The sequence below is a fragment of the Papio anubis genome, chromosome 7 (genome assembly GCF_008728515.1).
Source record: "Papio anubis isolate 15944 chromosome 7, Panubis1.0, whole genome shotgun sequence".
NCBI classification, from domain to species: Eukaryota; Metazoa; Chordata; class Mammalia; order Primates; family Cercopithecidae; genus Papio; species Papio anubis.
In genome coordinates this window covers 2194564-2210185 of record NC_044982.1, presented here as the reverse complement: position 1 = coordinate 2210185, position 15622 = coordinate 2194564, and the positions used below count along the sequence as shown (strand labels likewise).

Below are 15622 nucleotides of genomic sequence, written 5' to 3'. Positions count from 1 at the left end.
CCCAGCCTGGATGTGTGTGTGGAGTGGACAACAGGCCTCCCAACTGCTGAGCAAGCTGCAGGAGCCACACGCCTTTCTCAGCATCACGCTTGCTGCCTGTCTCAGCACAGCCTTGACGGGGGCCTTTGCTGAAACCCCAGGATAAAGCCCTGAGGCCAAAGGACAAGCCCGGGACAGGCCTGCTGGTGCCACTACCAGAATGCCTTACTGCTCCCTGTCCAAGGAGTGGCCGCAACGCTACCGTCTCCCTGGAACAGGCCAGCAGGGTGTGTGGGCGAGGCCTGTGGGTCACTGCACCAGGCGCCCTGCCTTGGAGTCAGCTGGACCTGTGGCCTCAGAGAACTCGCTTCCTGGCTCCTGCTCTCTTCCCTGGCCTGTTGGGCTCACTGCTGCAGGCCCAGCATGGACTCTCACCCAGGGTCGGCGCCTGGCACCTGGGGGCCCCTTGGGTGGAGGAACTCAGTCAGTCCCCTGGTGGTCTGAGCTGCCCATTGGATGCCCAGCTCTGCCCAGTGGCCCCACCCGGCCCTGCCCGGCCCTGCCTCTGGGGTCTCCACCGGCCTCGGAACTGCCCAGTCATTCTCATCCCCAGTGTTTTAATTGAAATGCCCTACCAAGGGCTTAAATTAAAAATCAAATGCTCAAAGCACCAGTGCCTTTTAGATGACTAAATTAAAACCTAATTGAATTTTCCTAGGGAAAAATATCTTGTGGAAATTTAGTTAAGGGAGTGAAAGAGTGGGTCTTTAAAAATAGATATATATGGTTTCTAATTCAGAGTTATTTGCAAAGCAAATTAAAGAAATAAAAAAAAAACCCTGCTCTGCCAATGGGGAGACTGGATCCAGACAAAGAGGAGCCTGCGAGGTGTGGTGAGCGCTGGGCGGAGCTGGGGGCCGACCCCACAGTCCTGCCCCCACCAGCCTGGCTCGGGGGCTGCCGGCCCTGGACCGGGCTCCTCCTGTGGGGCCGGTGCTTCCGTCCCCAGTGTAAGCGCCCACGTCCTATGTTCATGTGCTCTTGTTTTTCGGGCTTTAAGCTGGATCTATGGGGTCTGGGCTCAGCTACGCGGCTCCTCCCCATGGAAGCCAAGACACTGAGACCCCAAAGCCAACGAGGCAGAGCCGCCACCTCTCAGCCGCTCCTCAGCCTCACCCTTACCGCACCCCTGCCCGCCTGAGGACAAGTCTGGCCCCATGTCTTTATGTTTGCTGAGCCTTCTTCTATTTGGTGAAGGGATTAAAACAAACAAACAAACAAACAACAAAACAAAACAAAACAAAACCAAAACAACTGGAGCTCTCTGCTGAGAACCAGACTAAAGTGAGATCTCATTCCCGCATGGGACCCTCCCAGCACTGCCCCAGCTCCCAGAGGAGCAGAGCAGGCCTGGCTTCGACCGCCAACACCCTGCCTTGGCCCCCACAGCGCCATGCCCACGGCAGGGGCACCTTGAAGACATGGGGCGCACTCCTCCACCCCAAATTTGGCCCAAACGTTGAGGCTTCTGACACCGCACACACCCCGTGGGGGAGTGAAGGGCTCGTCACTCATGTGATGGGGCTTTCTGGGGACAGCAAGGCAGCTCCCACGGTCTAGAAACAGCTTGGGAGAGCGGGAGGGCCCTGGCTTTGGGGTTGATGTGGCCGAGTGGAGGGTGGGGCTGGGTGGGCGGTCCCCAGGCTGGCCCAAGCTGGGGCGTTTGGAGTTTTCCAGGGTCCCAAGGAAGGAGCCCCCAGGACATAAAACGTGAGCCCAACTTTATGGGCTGTGACCTTCCAGCCTGACTGAGCACCTGCCTGGCCTCAAGGCTGTTTCTGCCAACACTGTGTGCGATGCCCAGCAGGCGGGGCTGCGGTCTCCTTGGCCCTTGCCGTGGGCAGCCCCAGCCCATCTTCTGGGACTCAGAATTTCCCACTGGGCCCTCCCTCTGCCTCCAGGGCCAGTCCCAGCCTGGCTGCCACACGCCAGGAGGCCCTGTCCCATGCAAGGAACTCATCAAGGATGCTGCCCTCCCATCCCTGGCACTGTTTTGCCTGCCAGGGGGCAGGGGAGCGGCTGTCCGTGCCTCCTCTCCCAGAAGACAGGCACTGCAGCTAGTCACAGGTGCTTTCAGATTGGCAGAGGGGCGGGGCTTGGGCTGCGGGCCGCTGCAGGTAGAGACCTGACAGGTGCAGGCAGCGCTGTGGGGGATGCGTGCACAGGGGCCCAGCCTAGGCGCCTCCCCTCCAGGGACACCCATCTCCACCCTTCCTTTGGAGGCTTCCTCTTGGCTGGAAATTCAGAGTTAACTCCCACAGCAAAGGGCGAATCGCTGATGCTGCAGCAGGCCAACACCACGTGCTGCGGCCCCCATCAGGAACGCATTTTAATTAAGTGAGGACAAGAGAGGTGCCCTGCGGTTCCTGGGGGGACCCTGGACTGCCACCAGCATCTCACGACACACTTGTCAAATCTTCGTGGTCCTGGCAGGTAGTTTGGGAGGGCTGGGGGGTTGAGGGGCTGGGAGAAGAAGGGTTGCCACTAGAGTCAGCCTGGCAAGTTCCCTCAGCTTCCAGAAGGTGTATCTTGGGAGGATGTGAGCAGAGCAGAGTCAGGGTGGCCCGGGTGCAGGCAGGTGGTGAATGGTCCTTGGGGCAGCCATGAGACGTGTGGGGGCTTCAGGACCCCAAAGGCCTGTCTGCTCTGCACCCTCGAGGACTCCCACTCTCAGTCAGCCTGCAGCCTCTCCATGGGGCTTGTCCTGCTTCCCTCCTGCTGTCCTGCAGCTGAGGCCCCTGCCCTGCAGCCCCCACCCCAGAGAGTGCCCCGCACATAGGCCACAGAGCTTCAGCCCTGGCTAGCCGGGGCAGCTCAGCCTCTAGATAACAGTCTTGTGTGCGTGTGTTCAGAGCTGCATCCTGGAGCCAGGGATGGTTTTTTGAGACCCAGCCTATTTATGCCAGGGTTACTCCACGAAACCCAAGCCTTGTCCTCTTCTGAGCCCTCTCAGACTAGGGGCTCATGGAGCCTTTGCTCAGTGGGGGCATTTGGGACTTTCCCCTGCAGCGTGGACAGGCCTGGTTTTGACTGACAGGAGCATCTCCAGGTTCCTCCAAGCCATGCACGGCTAGGGAGCACCCTCTGCTGTGTGCGATTGACTTCTGAGGCTTGGCCAGAGGAGCTGTGTATCCTTGGCACGTGCCTGTTCACGAGGAGGCAGCATTTTCTTCCTGTGAGTCCTGCTCCCTGGGAAGACAGGGGTTCAGAGCAGACAGCCTGGGTGGACTGCAGTTGTTGCTCTGGCCTGCTGTGGACCCGAGCAGGTACTAATGCGTTCCATGCACACTCTGCTTCACCTGAAAATGGGGTTGTGGGCAGGGGGAGAGTGAAGTGAGTGGATGTGTGTGTATTGGTGCCCAGCATGATGCCAGCATGTGCTCTGGAGACGAATGCTAACAGGCACAAAACAATTGATAAGGTAAAATCAGTTTCTTAATATACACTGCCTTGTCCGAGGTGTGGACACTCTGATATGAGAGGTGAAGGATGAACTGCAGGGATTTCAGGGATTTGCACGTGAATCTGTTTTTCAGGCTCCCCAAGATGTTGACCCTATGGGGAGCCCTTTGCAGAGCACCTCAGTGAAGTGAGTCCCCTGACTTTACTGGGGAGTCACAGCTGTCCCCCATCATGGCTCAGCCTTCGGTCTCCTCCATGGCACGCCTGTGAGCAGCTGGGCCCAGCTCTCCTTGTCCTGAGTGGCCTGGCCCAAGCTGTGGCCAGTGCTGCTGGAGCAGCCCCACCAGACCTGGGGACAGAAGGGGATTGGGAAGGGCCCGTGTGCAGCTGCCGACATTGGGGGCTTGGGGAATACCTCCCATCCCAGGCCTCCTCCTCACTGGGGGCCTTACTTGGCACCCTCTTGGGCATTTGGGGTGGGAGTTCCAGGTTCCTGGCCTCTCTCATGCCCAGACCTGGAAGTTATGGAACCAAGGAAGTATGGGTGAGCGGATTTCCACGCTGCAGTCCACCCCGGCGGTGGCCCGTCTGTCCCTCCTGTCCCTCTGCACCCCGATTTCATTTCCCTACTGCAAGGAGAAGCCCAGTCCCTCCTCTGCAGTGTCTGCGGCCCGGGACTGGCTGGAGCGTGGAGAGGCCGGAGAGATTATAAACAGACCATGGCTCCACAAGAGGGGCCCGAGAACTTGCCCAGAACCGGCCCCGCACCATCTCTGTTTCTGCCTGGGCCTGCCCGCACCCAGCCTCAGCCAGGATGATGAGCTTCCTCCCCTCTCGAGGGACCTCTGTCCACCCCTTGGAGGACGCTGCCCCTGGGCTGCAGTGGCACATGTGTGGGCTTCTGTGTGAGAGGCATCCCTGTTAAGTCGGAAGACTGGAGAAACTGAGGCTCAGGGAGGCCCTGGCAGAGGAGCTGGGCTGTGGCCCCTGACCCCTCTCCTGCCCCTCCACTCCGGGACCTGTCCAAGACTGCACTTCTTCATCTTCAAATGAACCCAGGGAGCCTCCCTGTGCAGGGCAGGGCCTTGTCAGCCCAGGCTGCCCCTTAGGGCGCCTCCCCACTGTCCCTCCTTGCCTCCCGGCCCCTGTGGCCACCAACATGGGCATGGTCCCTTACCCCACCAGCACGCAGGGCTCCAAGCTCGTCCATCCTGGCCCTGCTGGCTCTGCCTGCTGTGAGTGCTCCTTGGCCAAAGGAACGTCCTAGGCCCTGGGCTGTGCTGGTGCCAAGAGTGGGGCCGACACCGAGCCAGGGCCCCCGCCAGCAGCTCCAGGGAGGTCAAGAGATGGAGGTTCAGGAAGCCGGCCAGCCCCTTCCCCCTCCAGAGCCCTCTGCTGCCCCGTGGGGCCTCTCCCTGCACCATGGCAGCCCGAGGCCCTTTCCCTCCCCATGGTGACAGGAGGGCCACAGGCTGCTGGGGCTGTGGCGGCTTCCTGGAGAGGGTTGTTGCTCCTGGGGCTCCCTCTGTCTGTGTTCCAGGCTGGCCATTAGGAGGGTCTGGTCATCTGGGGCATGTGCCAGCCAGCAAGGGGCACTGGGGCAATAGTGCCCCCCCGGTGTGGGCACAGAGCTGGGCAGCCACTGTGGTCTCAGGCAGGGCAGGAAGGGGACTGGAGTCACAGGGTGGGGAGCGGGTAACAGGCCTGACTCTAACAGAGCCTCCTCCCTTGTTCCTCCTCCCGCCTCCCTCCCGTGCCGTCTTTCCTTCCCAGTCAGTGTCTCTGGCCACCTCTCCAAGGAGCGGGCTGCACTGAGATGGGCCCTGTTCTGTGTGTTCTGTGGGCAGAAGAGCGGGTGTGCCTGAGGGTGCAGGCCTCCTTGGTGCCCCAGTCTGTACATAGGAGCCACCCGCATGGTCCCAGTAGCGTCCTTTGGTGACAGGGTGTGTTCCTGGGGCTGAGAGGGAGCAGGGGCAAGGGACTCCTTGTCCCCGGCCTCCGGCTCTGTCTCTGGCTGCTGTGGGGAGCTCAGGGTGCACAGTTGGCCCCCAGCAGCCCTAGCAGTCTTGATGCCTCTTGATACGACTGCTCTCCATGCGGGCTGCAGGGCGGAGTGTGGGAGCCTGCAGAACCCAGGCTGGCCTGGGAAGCCCTGAGCCTGGTGTGAAGCCCTGGAGAACCTGGCTACTCCCACCACTCTCCTGTGGAATCCGCCAGGCACCATTTATTCTTGGTGCTCAGGGGCAGCTCTGTCCACACCTGCTGGCCACGCTCCTGCAGATTCTCCCAGCAGCCCCTGCGTGTGTCCAGGATGCACCAGTCCCGTGGCCTGGCCTGAGCGGGGTGGAGAGGCTCCTCCAAGCCCAGCCCCCTAGGGTGAGGGGAGCCTCAGCCCCTTCCCCAGGCAGCCCAGGAGGACAGAAACCTGAAGGTGAAGGATCTCAGCAGAGTGGGGCCTGGGCACCAGGAGCGAAGAGAAAGTGGCTTGGGGACCTGGAAGAGAGACCCTGATCCCCAGACACTCACCTTCCACCCCCCCTCCTCGCTCACCCACAGGACAGACTCTGTGGGTCTTTAGAATTCATCAGGCCCCCCGCACGCTAAAGTGAAGGATGGAAGAATGGGTTTTAAATTAGTGAAACCTTTTTACAGGGGACGGCTGTCAAGGATATTCCATCCATTTGTCTATTATCCATCCATATATTTATTCCATGCCTTCCGCCTGCCACCCTTCAAGACCACCACAGCCACCCCCTTCCCTTCCCCCCTCAGACCACCCACAGCCCCTTCCCCCCTCAGACCACCCACAGCCCCTTCCCCCTCACATCCACCACCCCATTTGCTTCCCCTTAAGACCACCCCCGGCCCCTTCCCCTCAGACCACCTGCAGCCCTTCCCCTCAGACCACCTGGCCTTCCCCCTCAGACCACCATGGCCCAGCCCTCAACAGACCACCCATGGCTTCTTCCCTCGAGACCTTACAGCCCCTTCCCACCAGACCCCCTCCCTCCGTTCCTTCCCCCTCCTTCCTTCCTTCCCTCTTCCTTCCTTCCCTCGGATTCCTTCCCTCCATTCCTTCCCTTCCATCAGTTCCTTCCATCAGGTTGCCCCATTTCCATCCAGTTGCCCGCGTGCATGCATCGTCGCCCGCCCCGGCATTTGCATCGGATGCCATGCCCCTCCATTTTCCTTCCACCTTCCCTTCCACCACCCCCTCCCTTCCTTCCATCCATTCCCTTCCCTCAAGTTCCCATTTCATCCTTCCTGGCTCCTTCCTTCATTTATTTCATCCTTCCATCCGTTTGTTGTCTGTTGCATATAGGGGTGCTAATTTTATTTTCTGCTTGCTTGGGAGTGATCCTGGGGAGACAGGACTGTGGAGACATGGGTTTTAGGGTTAACATTTGGGTAGGGGCTTGGAGTTGGCCTGGGAGCCACCCACACCCAGGCTGGGAGGAAGAGGAGTCCCAGCCAGGGAGGCTCGGCCCGGGAAGGGGCACAGGAAGAAGCGGTCACCCTCGGGGGCTGGGCTGGGCTCCTGAGCTGGTGAGGGTGGCCTCGGCCCCTCCCTCGCCCATCTAGGGTCAGGAGGAGGGTCTCGGGGCAGGCCCGGGACGGTGAATGGAACACCCTGCAGTGCCAGCGGTTTCTGGTCCCCGGGCACAGTGCGCCGAGGGGCAGGTTATGGCTCAGGGAGTATTTTTTTTCAGAGCCTGCCACAGAGATAATAACACCTCTTAAAATGTGGTAATTAAAATCCTCTCTGCACACAGCAATAAATCCATGCAGCACAACTTTCTTGTAAAAATGACCTTGCGAGATGATGTTTTCCAGCCGCGTGTTTTATCAATATCACACTTCCCACAGCCTGACACAGCGCACGGGGAGCCCCCCATCTTCCTGCCGGGCTGCCCGGCCCGGATGCCCACTCCTTCCTGCAGTCCTCCCGCGCCTCTCCATGGCCCCTGAACGCGTGGACACCCCCTGTGCTGGATGCCGCCCACCCTTCCTGCCCTCTCCTGAGTCTGGGTCTGGGGTTCCAATCCCCACCCCACCACTGACCTGCCCCGGAACCTTCCTGGCTGTCTGCAGGGCCAGAAAGCTCCCCAGAAGGAGCCTGGGGGTCCCCGCCACTGGTCTTATCCCATCTTGGGGGACAGTTAGGAAGCGAAGGTGTGTCCTCATCTCCGCCCTCATCATGACGTGACAGCCGCCATCTAATGTTCCCACGAAAGGGCAGAAGCGTGCTGTTGGTTTTGACCAATGCCATGGTGACGGTGGCACCTCTCCTGTGGGCAGGCTCTGCGCTAGGTCCTAGATCCAACAGCCTGCCTGGCAAGACCACGAGTATCCCCATTTCACAGATGGGGAAACTGAGACTTGGGTCCACATTGGATGTGGGCCGGGCGCAGAGATGAGGGCTGGGGCCCACCAGGCAAGAGCTGTCTGGGAGGGCGAGTGGCCTCGGGGGCAGGACATGTGGCACAGCACTGGGGGCGGGGGCAGCCGGAGGCATCCAGCACGAGGAAGGAAAGGCGGGACCCCTTCCTGCAGGATGGCATGGGCGTCCCTGTGCCCAGAGCCCTAGGCCTGTGCTCCTGCCTGTCTCTGCTCCTGACTTCTGGTAGGGACCCAGGAAGGATCTGAGGAGGGTGGAGAAGGGGCTGAGAAGAAGCCCAGTGAGCATCCAGGCATGGCCGCTCCCTCCTGCACTGCCAAAGCCTGTCCCCCCATCTCTTCCTCTAGCCTTATAATAAAACGCAGTTTATTGGCCAGGTGCCGTGGCTCATGCCTATAATCCCTACACTTTGGGAGGCCAAGGCGAGCAGATCACTTGAGATCAGGAGTTTGAGACCAGCCTGGCCAACATGCCGAAACCCTGTCTCTACTAAAAATACAAAAATTAGCCTGGCATGGTGGCGGGCGCCTGTAATCCCAGCTACTCGGGAGGCTGAGGCAGGAGAATCGCTTGAAGCCGGGAGGCAGAGTTTGCAGTGAGCCAACATCATGCTGCTGCGCTCCAGCCCAGTGACAGTGCAAGACTCCGTCTCAAAAACAAACAAACAAACAAGCAGACACCACAGTTTATTTAGCTAAAATTCATGTACCATACACTTGACCCATTTAAAGTGAACAATCCAATGATGATGATGTGCTCACAGACACGTGCACCATCCCATTGTCGATCGTTCCCATCACCTCCCCAAATCCCCTCCCCATTAGCAGTCACTCCCATCTGCCCACATACTCCCAGCCCCTGCCGACCCTCTGTCTCTGTGGATTTGCCTGTTCTGGGCATTCATTTAAATGGCACCTTTGCGGCGTGGCCCAGTGTGTCTGGCACTTTCAGTGAGCACAGTGTCCTCCAGGTTCTCACGTTGCAGCACGTGCCAGCAACTCGTTCCTTTTTATAGACAAACCACATCGCATTGTCTGGATGGACCGCATTGTGTTTATCCATCCACCCCTTAATGGACACGGGCTGTTTCCGCTCTGTGGCTGTGGTGAATAGCCTTGCTGTGAACACTCGCGTGCGTGTGCTGTGGGGACGTGTGTCTGCCTTTCTTCCAGGACAGCACCAAGGCGGGGAGTCACCGGGTCGTGCGGTTCCACTCCAGCCTTCATCAGCTCCCCTCACGCAGAGCTCTCCCTCCTGGGCTTGTCCGTGCTGGCAGTGCCCACAGCTTCGAGGCTGGCCCCTTTGGCACAGCGGAGCCTTTTGTGAAGTCTCCGAAGTGGACTCTGAAAGCCTCCGGCGCCCTTGCTGGTGGTGCAGGGGCTGAAGGGCTGTCTGAGAGTGACGTGTTCATGAAGAATCACTTCCCCCATGTTCCCTTAGTGTACGCTTCCTCGGGAACCCGCGCAGGGCCTTTTAAGTAGTTTAGGAAAGCACGGTGGTTTAATGTATTACAGGAATATAATTGTATTTTTATTGCTCATTACATTCTGAGTTAATTACATAGCAACCAGGTTTGTACTTTGTAATATTCCAACGAAATCAGCGTATGCGCTCTTGGTTCAGAGTAGGTGTCCAGCCCACACACCTTGGGGTTAGTCGGCTATGGCTGAGTTTGTCCCACAAACAGTATCAGAACTATCATTGGTTCCTGGGGCACCCAGGAGGGTGCACCGTGCTGGGACCCAGCCTTTGCTTCAGGGTCCACCTTCCATGTCGTTCCAGAAGGTTCCACTTCCTTGGGGTCAGGTGCTGCCTCACCCCTCCTGCCCATGGGCCGGCCCTCACCTTGGCTCAGACTCCGCCCTCTGAGACCTGCCGTAGGGATTTTCCAGGATGAGGACCATTAGTGCTGACATCTCAGTGGAGACACGCCTGCTGAGAAATAGACTCGACCTGGCCTCACGTTGGGGAGGGAGATGGAGAGCCGGTTGGGGCGGGGAGGACAGATTCGAGCTGAGTAATGGGATCCCCCCAGCCCTGAAGCACTGAGTGCCAGTGGCCCTGGCAGTGGCGCCTGCGTGGGCAAGGTTCCGTTTAGTTCTGGGGACTCCTGGAGATGAAGGTGCTGCAGCCGCTGACAGACAGCTACGTGCCCCTGGGTCCAGAGAGCATCCCTGAGGCTTGTGTGCCTTCTGTGGTGCAGGGCTGCCTTCCGGAAGCCTCTTCTGAGAGATGGGATGACAGAGAACACACCAGTAATGTATCCCAAGGCAATCATTGGAAAAATAAGCAAAAATGTATTTCTGAGGCCGTTGCTTCTCTTGCTTATTCGATGTGAATAGTCACTACTGGGATGAGTGTGAATATGCATTAATGGGAGTGTGGCTACACATGAATGTGTTTGAACATGCATGAGTGGGAGTGAATGTGCATTACAGTGAGTGTGAATGTGAACATGCATGAGGGTGAGTGTGAATATGTGTTACTGTGTGAGTGTGAATATGCATAACTGTGGGCATGAGTGTGCATGTGCATTACTGTGAGTTTGTGATTATGCCTGAGTGTGAGTGTGAATATGCCTGAGTGTGAGTGTGAATATGCATGAGTGTGAGTGTGGATATGCAGGAGTGTGTGATTATGCATGAGTGTGAGTGTGGATATGCAGAAGTGTGAGTGTGGATACACAGGTGTGTGAGTGTAGTTATACATGAGTGTGAGAGTGGGTGGACATGAGTGTGTGATTATGCATGAGTGTGACTGTGGATATGCATGAGTGTGAGTGTGGATAGGCAGAAGCATGAGTGTGGATAGGCATGAGTGTGTGTGTAGATATGCATGAGTGTGAGCATGGATGGGCATGAATGTGAGTGTGATTATACATAAGTGTGAGTGTGGATAGGTGTGAGTGTGAGTATGCATGAGTGTGAGCATGGATGGACATGAGTGTGAGTGTATGCATAAGTGTGAGTGTGAATAGCCATGAGTGTGAGTGTGGATAGGCATGAGCATGAGTGTGATTATGCATGAGTGTGAGTGTGGATACACGAGTGTGAGTGTGGGTAGGCATGAGCGTGAGTGTGATTATGCATGAGTGTGTGATTATGCATGAGTGAGTATAAATATGCATGTTTCAGTGTGAATATACATTGTCAGTGTGTGATTATTCATGTGTGTGACTATGCCTGTGTGTGAGAGTAAATGCATGTGTCAGTGTGAATATGCATTATTGTCAGTGTAAGTGTGAGTGTGAGTGTGTGCACACACACTCCCAAAGGAACATGCATGGAGGGGAACACCAAATGTTCCACTGGGACCTGGTGTGTATGGAGGAATCTCAAGGGTCCTTCCTGGAATCTTTGTCCTTCCCGGGTCTCCAAGTTGCTCTAGGTAGAGACGTGTTTTTCGGTGACGCAACACAGCCTCCAGCGCATTGCTCTCCTGGAGCGGGAAGGCGTCCACATCCAGGCAGCTTCTCCAGCCTGGCCTCACCCAGTATGTACCTGGGCTGCTTTGAGCCCTCAGAATTTCTTCCAGGGGTTCTCCCGTTGGCACCTGCTTGTCCATCCTTTTTGTGGGTGGAGCTTCAGGAACAAGCTTTGCTCTGTTTCCCAGGGGTCCCTCTGGGGCCCAGGTCTCAGTGGTCCAGTGAGGCTCCACTGCCCCTGCTGACACCAGGGAACCCCTGGCCTGTACTGGCTCCTTGCCCCCTGCGCTGCCTTCTGGAACATGTTGCCTCACTCAGCACCTGTGTCCTGTCTCACAACAGATTTTTTAAAGTTGTGTTTTCTAAACGTTTTAATAGGGAGCTTTAAAAAAGACACAGAAGCAATGTAATGAGAGAGAGTACGGTACCTGGATACTCACATGCCCATCTCCTGGCTTCAATAATGAACACCACCAGGCCCCCACTGGGTTATTTTAAAGCAAATTATTCCATATTTAAACTTTGGTCTTGAGACCCAGAAGAGTTCCTGCATAGATGTGGCCGATTCATGGTGCCTGTCTCCTTACAGCTCTAAGTGGCTCCAAACCTCTTTGCTGGTCTGGCTGTGTATGTGTTGAAGAAATTAGTGTCTTTGCCTGTGGAACTTCTTGCCCTCTGCACGGTAGTTTGCGTCTGTGCGGAGTGCCTCATGGTGCCCTTCACCCTGCACTTTTACCCAGCAGTGCCGCAAAGCTGTGCTCAGCCCTGAGGCTGGGTAAGTAGCCGCACACACCTGCTGTGTCACTGCACACACCATCGGGAGGGTCTGCTGGCTGGGGCCACTAGCCTGGCTCCCCCTTCATAAGGTTTCTCATGGGTTTCCTCACCATGGTGTGAGTAGCCACCAGGGGTGACACTAGTCACCATTCTAACCCGCTGCAGCCGTCTCTTGGCCTTCTTCCATTAGGGACATTTTCCTAATGGAAGAAGGCCAGGAGACGGCTGCAGCGGGTTAGACTAGCAGAAAAGGCAGCCAACACCTGATCCTCACCCACGTAGCTGTGTCCACAGGGATGAGATGGTGCCACGGTACTTCCAAATGGGCCGTGAGGTTTTTCTTTAGTGTTTTGTCCTTATGGTATCATTTAACTTGGTTTCGATTCACTTCAGTTGTATATGAGATGTGTAAAGGTATAAATTGTATTCATTTCCTGGGGTTTTGTAACAAAGTGCCACAGACAAAATGACAGATATGTCTTGTCCCGCAGCTCTGGCGGCTGGAAGCCAGAGGTCCAGGTGTTGGCAGGGCTGGCTCCTTCTGAGGCTACAGGAGAGGCTCTGTTATGGCCTGTCTCTGCGGCTTGCGATGGTCCTTCCTCATTGTGTCTCTGCACACAGTCATCCCCCTGTGCGTGGCTGGGCCGCAATCGCTTCCTAAGAGGACATCAGTCAGATGGGATTAGGGCCCACCCTGAAGATTTCATTTTAACTTTATTGTGTCTTTAAAAATTTTCTCCAAACTACGGTCACACTCTGAGGTACTGGGGATGAGGACTTCAGCATATGATTTTGGGAGACACAGTCTGGCCCCTAACGTAGACGTGGACTTTTGCAATGTGAATAGCGCCATCCTCCTCTAGAGGGAGGCATCCTAGTTGCCTCCAGACTCTCTCGCTCAACCTGGTCATCCTGAGGGCTGTTTATTTTCCTGTATGACAAGATGTCACAGATTCATCTTGCACGTTTCCTGCTCCGGATCTCACAGTGGCCATTTCTCTAAGCAGCCCTGGTTTCCTTTAGTGGAAAATGGCATTTCATGGTCACAGTCGGGAGCTAAGGGGATTGTGGCTGCTAGGCAGGTCATTCCTTCTAAACTTTTTCTGTGGCCAAAGCTGAGAAATGCATTTATTTTTGGGGGCTTTTTTTTTTTTTTTTAATTGGCAAGAGAAAAATACATCATGAGTTCATACTAATTTTCCCATTTAAATGTAAGATTACAGTGTTTTGTGCAGCTTCTTTGATTTTTTAATTTATATCTCTCTCCTCTTATGCTGAAAATCTTGGTTCCTAATGACATCTACATAATGACTTACCTGCTTTCTCTCACTGCACACGATCCGTGTAACTGTAATGGAACGTGGGAGAGCCAATTTGGTCACAAGATTTTTGCTCTGACCCCATCAAGAGGGAGAGTCTGTTTTCCTATGTTTTGCATCCGGACTGATCTTATTTGCTTTGTTCTGGAAGGTGCAGCAGACACGATGTAGTGTGACCTTGAAGGCAAGCCCTTAAGAGATCTTACAGTTCCTGTTTTCCACTCTCCAGGATCCTGAGACCGCCAGGCTATGAAGAAGCTGTGATGAAAAGCTCTTTTATCCAGAGTGGGCTCAGCTTTTCTAGCTGCTCCAGCTGGGCCTGGTGCCTGGGCCTTCACCTGGTTGCAGGCAGGTGGGAAGCCCCTGTGAGGCCAGCAAGGGAGCCAGTGTCGGCCCCCATCATTGTGAGACGTATAAAGCATTGTTACCCGATGCCACCACGTTTCAGCATGGTCCGTGATGTAGCAAATAGAAAAGTGATTCAGACGTTCAGACGTTGATACCACCAGTGGAATGGTGCCTTGACAGGCACCTGAGACATGTGCCATTGGCTTTGGATCCCCGGGTGTATAATGGCTGGGAAGAGGGAAAGGGACCTTTGGAAGCTGGAGAAACAGTGACCCTTGTCACTCAGGAATAAGTGGCCAAACTGGCACCTATGGTAACTTGGAAGGTAAAAGATATACCTCATGAACTTGTAGGATCCGGTGGAGGGTCTTGCTTCTGGACAGAATGTCAAAAGTGCCCATAAGCTCCATCTCACACATGTGATAAGATAGAGAAAGAAAGGTGAGTTGGGCTGGGCGTGGTGGCTCACGCCTGTAATCGCAGCACTTTGGGAGGCTGAGGCAGGAGGATCAGGAGGTCAAGAGATCAAGACCATCCTGGTCAATATGGTGAAACCTCGTCTCTACTAAAAATACAAAAATTAGCTGGATGTGGTGGCGCACACCTGTAGTCCCAGCTACTCAGGAGGCTGAGGCAAGAGAATTGCTTGGAGGTTGCAGTGAGCTGAGACACTGCCGCTGCACTACAGCCTGGTGACAGAGCGAGACTCAGAAAAAGAAAGAAGGAAGGAAGGAAGGAAGGAAGGAAGGGAAGGAAGGGAAGGAAGGAAGGAAGGAAGGAAGGAAGGAAGGAAGGGAAAGAAAGAAGGAAAGAAAGAAAAGAAAGAAAGAAAGAAAGAAAGAAAGAAAGAAAGAAAGAAAGAAAGAAAGAAAGAAAGAAGGAAGGAAGGAAGGAAGGAAGGAAAGGGAAGGAAAGGGAAGGTGAACTGGAGAAGGGATCATTCAATTTGCAATCAGAACTTAAAGACAAAAGGCCCAGGACTAGCTTGCGTGGAAAATGAAACTGTCACTCATCCCCATTCTCTCCGACTGGTAAAAATATGCAAAGTGAAATGAATGAAGCTAGGGCCAAAGATCAAATTAAGGATGTATCTGTAAGACCCCTTGTTAAGGCTTTTGAAAGACTTATGGCAGTACCTAACAGGCCCTCTCAGCCACACAAAAGGGATTTTAAGAATCCAGGATTATTCCATAACAGTCATACATGACCCAAGACAGGGAAAGATCTGTTTCAAAAAATAATTATGCATGTGGCTTTTGAGATATGGTGTAAACTTCAGTTAGGTTCGTAAGAAATCCACAAAGTTTTAAAGAGAGTTGTATTGGTAAAAACACTGTCAGTTTAGACTACAGAAGACAGTTTAAAATGAAAAGAAGCTTCTGGGAAGAAAAAGGTTGAGAAATTACTCAGCTACAAATATGGGTCACTTCTTAAGGAAAAGAAAATAAATCTCAGAGTGGGTAGCTAAGAACAATAAATTAGAAAACCACTCCCAGAGAGGAGAGCTGGACCTAATTAAGGAACATTCTTTGCCCTCGGAGTACAGGACACTGGTTGTGTTTCATAATTGCTGGGATTGGTGACTGCATGTGCCTCCTGTTCCTCCCCTTTTCGAAGGGGAGTGCGTATAGTTTTCCTGTCCCTGACTCACCATTGTACAGGAATCTGTCAGAGATAGGGTGAGTCTGGTTCCAGATCATCTCAGTAAAGCAAATAGCTAAAATTTGAGTCACACAATATTTTTTGTTTTTGCATTTAAAAGTTATATTTATACCATACTGCAGTCTGTTAAGTGTGCAACAGCATTATGTTTAAAAATCGATGTAGATACCTTAATTAAAAATATTTTTTAATTGCTAAAAAATGCTAATAATTTTCTGAGCCCTCAGTGAATTATAATCTTTTTGCTAATAG

At 54.6% G+C, this 15622-nt stretch overlaps 1 long non-coding RNA gene across 1 annotated transcript; it reads right to left on the bottom strand.

Moving 5' to 3' along the window:
• Positions 1-8509: 8509 nt before the first annotated feature.
• On the bottom strand, positions 8510-14184 carry LOC116275677. The gene is made up of 2 exons (XR_004184747.1): positions 13358-14184; positions 8510-12698 (listed from the first exon to the last, which is right to left on the bottom strand). It is a non-coding gene; the product is annotated as an uncharacterized LOC116275677 (long non-coding RNA).
• Between the last annotated feature and the right edge of the window lie 1438 nt (positions 14185-15622).